We start from the raw sequence: 13,349 nt of genomic DNA, 5'->3' as shown, positions 1-13,349 counted from the left end.
ATGCAGGTTCAAGCCCTGGCCTCGCTCACTGGGTTAAGGATCTGGCTTTGCCATGAACTGTGGCCTAGGCCGGCAGCTGCAGCTCTGATTCAACCCCTAGCCTGGGAACTTCCATATGCTGCAGGTGGCGTGTTAAAAAAGAAGAAAAAAAAAAGTCACTACAGTGTGCTTGCTCTCTGCTCTCTGCCATATGAGGATGTGAGAAGTCAGCTGTCTGCCACCTGGAAGAGGGGCTCATCAGAACCCAGCCACGCTGGCACCCAGATTGCAGACTCCCAGACTCTAGAACTTTGGCAATAAACCTATATTGTTTCTAAGCCATCCAGTCTATGGTGTTTTTTCTTTTCTTTTTATTTAAGGGCTGTGCCTTCGGCTTATGAAGTTCCCAGGCTAAGAGTTGAATCAGAGCTGTAGCCACTGGCCTATGCCACAGTCACAGCCATGCCAGATCCAAGCCAAGTCTTAAACCTACACCACAACTCACGGCAATACCGGGTTCTGGACCTACTGAGCTGCAACGGGAACTCCCGTGGTGGTTTGTTATAGCAGGCCAAACATGTTAGAAAGCTATGCCATGGGATTTGGAGTTTAAAGAATTTAGTCCTGAAGCATAGAATTGGAGCCTAGTCCTCTCTCTTCTCGGCCTCAGCTCGTGGGATGTGCCGCCTGGTCCTAGCGCAACACCTGGCAGAGGGCCGGGCCCCTCCCTGCCCGGCTCTTTGCAGACTGAAGCCGTGGCTCCTGCAGTGGGGGCCTTGTAAGACCGTGCCCAGGGCGAGGTCTGCCCAGGAGAGGGCCAGTGAAGAAAGGATGGCGTCGAGACTTTTCTTCCTTAAGAATGTCTGTGATTATAAAAACAACCCCCACTCACTGCAGGCAATTTGAAAAGCCGAGAAAAATTGTGACAGAAAATATCCGTGTTCCCACCTAGAGACAGCATTTTATTTTTGTTGTTGTTGTTAAAACTTTTATTTCAAACTTGCAGAAAGCTGCATAATAAAGGGCATCTATAGGAGTTCCCGTCGTAGCTCAGTGATTAACGAATCTGACTAGGAACCATGAGGTTGCAGGTTCGATCCCTGGCCTCTCTTAGTGGGTTAAGGATCCGGCATTGCCGTGAGCTGTGGTGTAGGTCGCAGACACAGCTCGGATCCCGCGTTGCTGTGGCTCTGGCGTAGGCCGGCGGCTACAGCTCCCATTAGGCCTGGGAACCTCCATATGCCGGGGGAGCGGCCCTAGAAAAGGCAAAAAGACAAGAAAAAAAAAAAGGCATCTATATACCCTTTACCCAAATTCACCTGTTGCAAGCAGTTCCTTCCTTTGCTTTAATATTCAAGGGTTCTCTCACTAGCAATCATCTGTCATCTCTATTAGCATCTCTCTTGTCTGTCATTTTTGCTGTCTACCTATACCCATCATCCACTGTATCTTCCATCCACCATCTGTTTATCCATCGTTTACTTAGCTGTCTCCTTTTCTACCATCTATCTACCTCTCTGTCACTTCTTTCTCAACGTGACGGGCTGCTGTGCTCAGGTGAGCCTGCCACTCCTTTCTACAGAAATTTGGTGGGAAGGTTTTCAACTTTTCCCCATTGAGTATTATACTTGCTGTGGGTTTGTCATAAATGGCTTTTGTGATGTTACGGTATGTTTCCTCTATACCCACTTTGGTAAGAGTTTTTAATCATGAATGGATGCTGAACACTGTCAAATGCTTTTTCGGCACCTATTGAGATGATCATGTGGTTTCTGACTTTTCTTTTGTTAATCCTTTGTACAGAATTAATCGCTATGATTATGTGAGAGAAAGGGGCCTGGCCATCGTGTCCCTGCTGTACCCCAAGTCTCAGTGCAGCAGCCGACAGGGGTAGACACCCAGTTCTTACTGTGGGATGTGACCGTCGGCAGAGCCAAGCACCATTCCTACCTCCAAGGCCGGCTCTGCTGGGCCAGCTGGCACAGACCCAGATGCCTGCAGCAACACCAGCTCTGTCGCTACACCAGGGCGCACACCCTTGCTTCCCTGTGTTGTTGCCTTGCCCTGTACCCTTATAAATAAGTGCCCTAGGCTGTGCCAGTACAGGTGGGAGGAGACACAGGAGCCGTGAGCGAAGTGCAGCTTAACCAGACCTGGGAGCATGAATCAGGAGGAAAAGGCACAGCTCTAGTCTCCCCAGAGCTAGGAAGGTGCGTTTTCATTGTTGGAGGAAATGATGGGTTAACCTGTACTAAACGCTAAAGCCAAGTGGCTGATAGTTGCGCCTATCAGGCAGGCTGTGCTTTGAGATTCTGAGAAAGATCCGAGTCGCTGGGAGCGGAGCCGTCCCGTGAAAGCGGGCTCGCGGCGCTCCTTCCGCACGTCCCTCCTTTTCAGTTTCCACGTGACTTCCTGAGTACGATTTTCTCTTCAGACTCTCTTCACCTTGCTCACTATGTTATCATATTTTCATCGAGTGTGTCGTTTTAATGAGAAAGTTATGATTTTTAATTTCTTTTGTTTCTTAGGGTTGCACCTGCAGCATAAGGAGGTTCCCAGGCCAGGGGTCTAATAGGAGCTGCAGCCGCTGGCCTACACCACAGCTTGGCTTTGTGGCCTCATAAGGGAGGATGTTGTCTCTGCACGTGGTGTGACCTTTTACATCTATTTCGACATAGTTTCAGTTCCACCCCAGTCGTCGTTCGGAAAGGTTAGCTTATTCCAGGGTTTCCGAAAGCCTTAAAATCAGTTTTCGGAGTTAGAAGGTGAGCACACATCTGTCCAGTGGTCACAGAGGTACAGGAGGCCCCGAGCCTTTGCAAAGGCAGGAACGACAGGGTTTGGCACCACAGGTGGAAAAGAATCCAGTGACACAAAGCCCAGGTCAGAAGCCTTGACGGGGGAAGCAGGGGGCTGGAGAAGCTGAGCGGTCAAGGCGCCCCCAGACAGGTCCCAGGCTCGGGGGAAGGAGCTGACGTCACCCCCCAGGGGAGCAAAGATGACGCTTCTGGCTCCCGCAGAGGCTGGGGGCCCTGGGCCTCACTGTGGGCTCCTCAGCCTTGGTCGTGCTGCTGCTGCATAACCCCTACTTTGCAACTTCCTGCTTCCAGCCTCTCCTCACACAGAGGACCAGCCACAGGGGTGAGGTGGGGGGCCCATGGGACCTGCTAACAAGAAGGGCTTTCCAGAGCCCAGGCTGAAATCTGCCTTTTCCTGAAAACCCTTTGCTGGGGCGACGAACAAATCCTGACTCATCATCGTTTTGGGTCCGGTTGTCAGGAGCTCACCTCTCACCACTTTGTCTCCTTCCGTTGGGTTGGTTTGTTTTGCTTTTCTTTACATAACCTGGGGACAGGAGCGAGCCTAACCCTATCACACCGGGTGAAGCGATGCCCTGCTGTCCTGTTTCCGATGTGGGACTCTGCCAGTTGGCCCTGGACCAGAGTTCCTCCTCCCAGCCATGTCTCTACAGGCAGTAGTCGATGCCCAGGTGCACTTTGGCCCTGGCAGGTGGAACCCAGCTTTCTTGTCTCTGTCAGCCTGGAAACTTCTTCTGCAGTGACTGTATCAGCATTTAATGATCTGGGAAGTATTTGTGTAATGAAACAAGAGATACAGAGACAGCCCACAGGAAAGTTGAGAGTCTTTCTTATCACCAACCCGCTTCCTCTGTAATCTCCCTCCTCTGTGGAGGAAGAGATAATTTGTGTTTCATTTCACCATTTCATTATTCTTTTTTTTTTTTTTAGGACCACACCCATGGCATGTGGAGGTTCCCAGGCTAGGTGTCGAATGGGGACCACAGCTACCAGCCTATACCACGGCCACAGCAACACCAGATCCGAGCTGAATCTGTGATCTATACCACAGCCTGCAGCAACACTGGATCCTTAACCCACTGAACGAGGCCAGGAATCAAACCTGCATCCTTGTGGATACTAGTGGGGTTTGTAATCCACTGAGCCACAACAAGAACTCCACATTATTCATTTTAAAAATATTTATTTTTTTACCTGCACCCACATCATATAGAAGTTCCTGGGCCAGGGACTGAATATGAGCTGTAGTTGTGAACTATGACACAGCTGCAGAAATGCTGGATCCTTTATCCCACTGTGCTGGGCCAGGGATTAAACCCGAGCCTTTGCAGCGACCTGAGCCGCAGGCAGATTCTTAACTCACTGTGCCACTGGGAACTCCTACTGTTTGTTTTTTTTTGGGGGGGGAGGACTAATATTCATTCTTTTGACTAATGTTAATTTCGAACCTACTGTCCGGTAGGCTTGGTCCACGGTGTTGGGGTACAAATTTGAGTAAAGGGAAGAAGACAGAAAGGAAATAAGAAAATATGGGAATGGGTAAGATAATTCCAGATCGAGGCAGTTGCTATAAGGGAATGAACAGGATGCTTTAATAGAGACTAACGGGTGGTGGGGAGCTGTTTAAAGAGGGTGCACAGAGCTAGTGCCTTCTGAGCTGAGACAGAGAGAATGAGAAACAGTCAGTCCTGGAAGGACCTTGGGGGAAGAGCTTCCCAGGCAGAGAAAACTCAAGTGCAAAGACCCTGAGGCAAGAAGGAAGTGGAAAAGAGTGTCTGGGGAGCAAGGTGTGGGGACAGGGAGGCCACGGGAATTGGGCATGGCGTGAGTTTAGATCACATACCAAGTCCAGAACTCCTCTATGTGTGTGTTTCGAGGGAGTCCTTAAGGAGTCGAATCCCTGCCTCCCGTTTAAACCCTCCCTCCAGGAGTTCCCACTGGGGCACAGCTGAAACAAATCTGACTAGTATCTATGAAGATGCAGGTCTGATCCCTGGCCTCACTTAGTGGATTAAGGATCTGGTGTTGCTGTAGCTGTGGTGTAGGCAGGCAGCTGCAGCTCTGCTTTGACCCCTAGCCTGGGAACTTCCAATGCCATGGGTGCAGGCCTAAAAAGCAAACAAATTAAAAAACAAATCCTCCCTCCAGCACCTCTGAGGACCCTGAACAGTGGGAAGAAGAGTGGAAGCCGGAAGCTTCCTCCATCAGCCCCGAAAGAGGTGACAGGGGAGGCGGTGGGAACGGAGATTAACTGAGTGAGTTTGGAGGTAACATCGATTAGCAGAACTTGCTTATGGATTAGATGTTAGGAAAAAGGGGAAACAAGATTTGCCTCGGGTTTGGGCACAAGCTTGGTGCTGGCTGGGTAAGCAGTGATGCCTTTATAGAGCTGGGGAAACCTGAGGAAAATGAGCTTTGGGGGAAAATATCCCACAAAGAACTCATGGGAAGGTTAAGTGTGCCGTGCCCGTCAGACGTCTGAGGGCAGATGCCCAGGAGGAAGCTGGTACCTGAGGGTCGAGCTCAGGGAAGCACCGGGACTGAGATGCGGGCTGTGTGCACAGGGAGCAGGTGAGGAGAGGAGCTGGGAAGTGAGTGGAAGCAGGAGGAAAACCAGGGGACGGGGTGTCACCATATGGGAGGGGACAGCGTGTCAAGGAGGAGGCTGTGTTCAGCTGTACCACTTGCTGCTGTGCTACTTGCTGCTGGGCGGAGGACAAGAGGAGCCCTGAGGAATGTCCCTTTCTTCCGGCAACATGGGGATCACTGGTGACCTTGTCAAGAGCAGTTTCCCTGGAGTGCTGGGGACACAGAATGTCAGGGGATGAAAGCAGACAGGCAGCAGGAAGCAGAACAGACAGAACAGGCAGAACCCCCCCCTTTTTTTTAACTTGTTAGGGCCCCACCCAAGGCATATGGAAGTTACCAGGCTAGGGGTCAAATCAGAGTTACAGCCTCCGGCCTAAGCCACAGCCACAGCAATGCCAGATCCAAGCCGCATCTGCAACCCAAGAGCTTAGCTTGCGTCAATGCCGGATCCTTAACCCACTGAGAGGGGCCAGGGATCGAACCTGCATTCTCATGGATACCAGGGTTCTTAACCTGCTGAGCCACCAAAGGGAACTCCATACTACTTCGCTTTTGACAGACCAGGAAACCAAGGCCCAGGGAGGCAAAGCCACACCCAGAGCACACAGGTGCCAGATTCTGTCCCTGGTGCTGTGGGCGGGATGCTGGGCTGCCCCCTCCACTAGGGCTAGCAGATCTCTGGCCTTGAGTGAGGCTTCCAGTTGCTCAGGAACTCCCAGAAAACTCTTTGATAGACATGTGTTTATACATATTTTTCTCTGTGCAGGAATGAAAAGAATGGAGGGAGAAATGACTCGAAGGAGAGTTTTTAATGGTGGGAGATCCCTGAGCGTGTGGTTTGCTGATGGGAATGGTCCAGCAGTGTTAGCGTGATGTGGAAAACCAGAGAAGTGACACCCACTGGAAGGGAGAGGGCATGAGCGCCGGAGCGCAGATGGGCTTTGAACTGGTAGACAGACTGGCAGACTGTGGAGTCAGGAATTTTTTCTCTTTTGCTCAATGTACATCTAGCCCCTGGAATAACAAGTGGCACCTAGTAGCTGCTCAATAAAATGTGTTGGCTGAATGAATATGGCTAACGAGGAAGGCAGGTTTCTAGATGTGGAGGTGTAGCTACAAAAAGAAAAAAAAAATTATGAAGACCCAGGAGAACAGGCACATCATGTAGCCATAAGGAAATGACTATGGAAGTTAGATAGTTACGAAGAGTGGTGGGAGTTCCTGCTGTGGCCCAGTGGGTTGAGGATCCGGTGTCATCTCTGCAGCAGCTCAGGTTGCTGCTGAAGTGCCAGTTCGATCCCGGGCTGGGGAACTTCCATAGGCCGAAGGTGTGGACACAAAAATAAAGTAAAAGCAGTGGTGTTTGGGAGGCCTGGAATTGGTAAAAATGACAATACATCTTTGCTTTTGGTTTGGGATTTTCTTGTTGTTTTGCATGGTTTGGTTTGGTTTTGGTTGTATCCAAGGCATGCAAAAAACTCCCAGGCCAGGGACTAAACCTGCACCACAGCAGTGACAAAGCTGGATCCTTAAGCACTAGGCCACCAGGGAACTCCATCACTTTTTTCTTAATGATTTTTATTTTTTTCATTATAGCTGATTTACAGTGTTCTGTCAATTTTCTACTGCACAGCAAGGTGACCCAGTCACATATACATGTATACATTCTTTTATTTCACATTATCATGCTCCATCATAAGTGACCAGACATAGTTCCCAGTGCTATGCAACAGGATCCCAATGCTTATCCATTCCAAAGGCAATAGTTTGCATCTATTAACCCCAAATTCCCAATCCCTCCTACTCTCTCCCCTTCTCTCTTGACAACAAGTCTGTTCTCCAAGTCCATGAGTTTCTTTTCTGTGGAGAGGTTCATTTGTGCCCTGTATTAGATTCCAGATATGTGATATCATATGGTATTTGTCTTTCTCTTTCTGACTTACCTCACTTAGTATGAGAGTCTCTAGTTCCATCCATGTTGCTGCAAATGGCATTATTTTATTCTTTTTTACGGCTGAGTAGTATTCCATTGTGTATATACACCACATCTTCTTAATCCAATCGTCTGCTGATGGACATCTAGGTTGCTTCCATGCCTTGGCTATTTTGAATAGTGCTGCAATGAACATGCAGGTGCATGTGTATTTTTCAAGGAAAGTTTTGTCTGGATATATGCACAAGAGTGGGATTGCTGGGTCACATGGTAGTTCTATGTATAGTTTTCTAAGGTACCTCCATACTGTTCTCCATGGTGGTTGTACCAGTTTACATTCCCACCAACAGTGCAGGAGTGTTCTCTTTTCTCCACACCCCCTCCAGCATTTGTTATTTGTGGACTTATTAACGATGGCCATTCTGACTGGTTTGAGGTGGTACCTCATGACAGTTTTGATTTGTATTTCTCTAATAATCAGTGATGTTGAGCATTTTTTCATGTGTTTCTTGGCCATCTGTATATCTTCTTTGGAGAAATGTCTATTCAGGTCTTTTGCCCATTTTTCAATTGGGTTGTTGGCTTTTTTGCTGTTGAGTTGTATAAGTTGTTTATATATTTTAGAGATGAAGCTCTTGTCAGTTGCATCATTTGAAACTATTTTCTCACATTCTGTAAGTTGTCTTTTTTTTTTATGGTTTCCTTTGTTGTGCAGAAGTTTGTAGTTTGATTAGGTCCCATTGGTTTATTTTTGTTTTTATTTCCATTGCTTTGGGAGACTGACCTGAGAAAACATTTGTAGGCTTAATATCAGAGAATGTTTTGCCTATGTTCTCTTCTGGGAGTTTGATGGCGTCTTGTCTTACATTTAAATCATTAAGCCGTTTTGAGTTTATTTTTGGGCATAGTGTGAGGGTGTGTTCCAGTTTCATTGATTTTCATGCGGCTGTCCAGTTTTCCCAGTAATGTTTGCTGAAAAGACTGTCTTTTTCCCATTTTATATTCTTGCCTCCTTTGTCAAAGATTAATTGACCGTAGGTGTCTGGGTTTCATTTTGTTTTTTTAATGGTGCATGTCCTTACAGGAATACCTGTTAATTTATTCACAGTAGGGACAAAACCCATAGAAAATACTTTGTAATAAATTTAATAAGGCATGAATAAAACTAAAGTAACATATAGGTTTGATAGAAATCCATAGAAAAACACGAGGATTGCTTTTGCCTTTTTTTTTTTTTTTTTTGAACTTGAAAAACGACAACTTAAAGATTCAAATGTTAAAAGAAAAAGAGTTAGCATGTGTGCAGCTAAATATTTAGTGGGCCTCATGGGCCTGAAAGCACAGCCCAGGTGCACCTGTGAGACCACAGGGAGAGGACTGGAGCTTGGACGCCACCCTGTGACAGGTATGACAGATGTCCTTCTCCATGGTCTGGGTGAAACAGGGAACCAGAAAGCCCCAGAGAGCCCTGGCGAAATAATCTAGCACCTGGCTTTCTTCTAGGCTGCTAGAGGCTCAGGTTAAGAGTTAGCATGTCTGGGAATTCACTGGTAGCTTAGCAGGTAAGGACTCAGCATTGTCATTGCTGTGGCATGGGTTCGATCCCTGCACCATGCCGAGGGTACAGCCAAAAAGAAAAAGAAAAAAGAAAAAAATTAGTGTGTCTGCAGAGCTCATCTTGGGTTGCTGGTGCAAAGGAAGGTGAAGTACAAGCTGGCTGTGAATTCCACAGCAACGTCATCCACACTAAGCCCTGGCCCGGACCCTGGTGGGAAATGTACACTGAACCTGATGGTCAATCGGAAACAGCCGATTCTTAGAGGGTATTTAGCTCTCATTCATTTGTAGCTGAAATGTTTTTCTTCTCTATTATAGACATCCAGCCCAGCATGTTCTCCTTATGTTTGACTGGTATTTAACATGCTGAATATCATTTGAACAATATACTTTTTCTTTTTCGGCCGCATCTGCAGCATGTGGGAATTCCTGGGTCAGGGACTGACCCACGCCGCAGGTGCAACCTGTGTGACCGCTGCAGCAGTGCCTCACGGGAACTACCTTGAAGAATATGCTTTGAAAACTGTGGCACAATACACAGGTAACAAAATTTACCTGGAGAATACACTTCTTGTTTTGTTTTGTTTTCGCTTTTTAGGCTGCATCTGTAGCATATGGAAGTTCCCAGGCTAGGGGTCCAATCGGAGCTGCAGCTGCCAGCCTACGCCACAGCCACAGCAATGCCAGATCTGAGCCGTGTCTGTCACTTACACCACAGCTCATGGCAACGCCAGATCCTTAATGCACTGAGAGAGGCCAGGGATCGAACCTGCGTCCTCATGGGTACTAGTTGGGTTTGTTACTGCTGAGCCACAGTGGAAACTCCTGGAGAATTCACTTCTGTTTTTCATCTCTGAATGATGCCCCTTGAATGCCTCATTTACTCAACTTTGATGGCTCTCCTTTATTTTTTAGCTTGATATTTAACTTTTCAAATGTTTCTGGATGTTCATGAGCCCAGAACTCTGGATTGGGGTCCCAGACTTGTAAGCAGATATGACTTACGTGTGTACTCACATATCGCTGGGTCTGTGAACACATCAGGATGTTGTGGGATTCTGAATTGCCATTTTCTTTTCTCTTTTGCTCTTTAGGGCCACACCCACGGCATATGGAGATTCCCAGGCCAGGGGTCTAATCAGAACTACAGCTGCCGGCCTACACCACAGCCACAGCCATGCCAGATCCGAGCCACATCTGCGACCTATGCCACAGCTCATAGCAACACCAGATCCTTAACCCACTGAGCGAGGCCAGGGATCGAACCCGAAACCTCATGGTTCCTAATCAGAGTCGTTTCCACTGCGTCACAACGGGAACTCCTGAGTTGCCATTTTCATCAATATCATTAAATACAGTTTCATCTATAGAATTAAAACTAAATTTAAAGATTAAGGGAAGAAGGAAAGAAATGCGTCAGGCCAGCCATAGCTGAGAGGTGTCACCCGGGTCCTGAGGTTTGCTCTCTCCCCAGTATGATGACCCAGAGCAGCTGGACGCCTGCAGTCTCCTGGGCTGGACCCTCTGGTCACCCCTGACTTTCTGTCACTGCCCCCGTGTTTTGCCTTTAGTTTCTGTCTCTGGTGCTGTGGGTCCTTGAGTGTGTGCAACCATATCACCGTATAACCTGATGACACCTGGTCATCACAACATTTCTGGTATAAACTAAGGGCTCACACTGAAGCAGAAATAAGTGAAAATGAGCAACACTTACTGAGCGCTGACCGTCCCCCAGGTTCTCGTCTTCAGTCTGAGCAGGAGTGAGTGGCTCACTTCAGCCTCCACCCAGCCCAGCCACGAAGATCACGACTCTCGCCTCCACTGCGCAGGTGAAGAAACGGAGGCTCTCGGGACTGAAGGTCGCCAAGCAGAGCTGGCCTCTGAGCCCGTGGGCACCTCTCAGCCCACATGCTTGAAATACCTTGCCTGGGATGATTGAAGAAAGTCTGCAATTGGTAACCAAGAGTTTCTGTTAATATAACAATTTACATAAGCCATATCCTTATCTCAGACACAAATTTTTTTTTTTTTTTAAAGCTTCTTTGTAGAGGCAGCTGAAGTTACAGAGTCTCCTGTTAGGAAACAATCACTTTTCAGAAAAGAAGTCGACTTGTCCTTTAGTTTCGAAGACAGAACTTTCTAAGATCTACGATCTAAATCACTCCCATTTCAAATTATAAGTGCACCACTAAAATGCTTTTTAGAAGTTTAATTACAGGAAAGTCCCCTCGTGGCTCTGGAGGTTAAGAACCGGACTAGTGTCCGTGAGGATTTGGGTTCAGGTTCGATTCCCTGGCCTTGGTCATGAGTCAAGGATCCAGCATTGCCGCAAGCTGTGATGTGGGTCACAGATGCAGCTCGGATGTGGCGTTGCTGTGGCTGTGGTGTAGGCAGGCAGGTAGGCAGCTGTAGCTCCGATTCAGCCCCTAGCCTGGGAACCTCCATATGCCGCAGGTATGGCCCTAAAAAGATTAAAAAAAAAAAAAAAAAAAAAAAAAAAGTTTAATGACGAGTTCAATATAGATATTCTTTCATTTATAAGATTTAAACATGATACTGTGTGGACACCAAGTGCTGATTCCCCAACTTCAGAAACGGACACAAAAAGCCCATCACCACCTCCACCCCCAACCCCAACTCCTTTCAGCTTTAGGATTCAGGAAGCTCAGTCACGCCTGACTTCTAGCTCAGATGTCTAGGGATATTCTTGTGTTTCCTCTGCCTGACTTTTTTTTTTTTTTTTTTTTGCCCAACGTTTACAACAAAGACAACGGAGTACATCCATCAAAGCCATTGGCTGTGGGTACAGACTTCCTGGGTTCAACTCCCAGCAACTCCTCCTACCTGTGTGGCCTCAGCTGAGTGACTAACCCTCTCTGTGCCTCAGCACTAAGCTCAGGGTGGGCAAAGGATTAAACGATGAATGTACGCACAGCCCTGGGAACAGGGCTGGCCTCTGGCTTCCAGTTCATAAACTGCATTGCACTTGAGACATCCTGCTTTTCCTCCCATAGGAGGTCATAAACATTTCCTCAAAGTCGTAAAGATTCATGATAAACGCATAACGTTCAAATACTGAAATGAACACATCAATATTCAAAAGACCGTGTAAATATAGTCTATGAGTGGCTATTTTCGAATTTATTTGATCTAAGCAGCCCCTTAATGGAACATATTTAGGTAGTTTCCAGATTTGTGGTATTGTCAATAAAGCAGCAACACTGAATTGTATAAATTCCCTGGCCCTTTGGACAGATGGTGGTAGAACATTTCCCAGGAGTTGGACACTGACAGTTTTGGTAAACTTAGACACGTGTCCCTATGAAAATCCTCTTGGAGTTCCTCTCCCAATAGGAGGGTGTAGGACCGTCATCTCCCAGCTCCTCTGCATTTGGGGGTGTCCCTGGTCTGGTGAAAAACAGGAGCCAACCCACTGGCTGAGAGGAGCTCAGCCCCAAACCAGGTTCTGACCACTGTTCTGGAACAAAGTCCCCGATTTTACTGTGATTCCATCACTCTAGATGAAGGCTCGACCTTCCACTCCTGGGCTCATCGCCCAGTTAGAGCCCCATGGTGGCCAACCACTGTTCCCTAAAGGCGGAGGGATCCAGGGGGCACCGGAAGGGGTGGAGGTGCCCGAGGGATGGGCAGGGGGAGAAGCCCCGTGAACTGGGGGCCAGAAAGAGCGTCAGTGGCCAGGTCAGGGGGAGGCCATCACACTGAGAAGGGGAGCCCTGGGGCTCAGGGGTGACCACGTCCCCAGGGACCTACAAAGGATGAGACGTGGCCACATGGACCAGGCTAAATGGGGGGGGGGGGGTGGTGGCACAGCAGCCTAGAGGCCACCAGCAAAGGAATGAAAACCTTCTTGGCTGGTCCCAGGTGGTTGGCGGCTCCAAAGAGAACCAGTGCAGGCAAGGACCCCCAGAGTGTTCTGCGCCTTCCTTTTCTCTGCCCCTGGTGCCTCCAGAGGTCTTCAGCTGCCACCACAGAAACTGGTGACAGGCCAAAGGGCAGCACTAGACTTACCCCTACTACTGTCTGGAGTAACAGACCGGTGACACTGTCTTGCTAGACACCGATGTCCTTCACAGCCAGGTGTCAGCCAGGGACAAGCAGACACCCCTCAAGTGCAGGAAAAAGGTGAGGCTCTGGGTTGGATCTTCTCCATCTACACCTTTATTCCCAACAAGTTTAGACTAAAGATGCTGGCAAGGTGGAAACAACAAAGATGGAAGCCCCTGAGAGTGAAGTAGGAGATTTAACTAAGAGACAACCCCCTGTCTTGTCTGAAAATGTAGCCAGGAACCTTTTCTGTTCTGCTTGCCTCATACCATCCTTCTTGCAATTATGTAGCAACTACGCGCCCCACGTCCAAAGAGCAGCCCTGCTAATAGTGCTCCAAGCATTGTTTTATCAGTTTCGCTTTTGCAACCTTGCTTGCTCAGTGTTTTAGGCAGGAACACCGTCTG

This window comes from Sus scrofa, chromosome 5 (assembly GCF_000003025.6).
Source record: "Sus scrofa isolate TJ Tabasco breed Duroc chromosome 5, Sscrofa11.1, whole genome shotgun sequence".
Lineage (NCBI taxonomy): Eukaryota > Metazoa > Chordata > Mammalia > Artiodactyla > Suidae > Sus > Sus scrofa.
The sequence above is the reverse complement of the archived record's forward strand: the minus strand, read 5'-3'. Positions refer to the sequence as shown.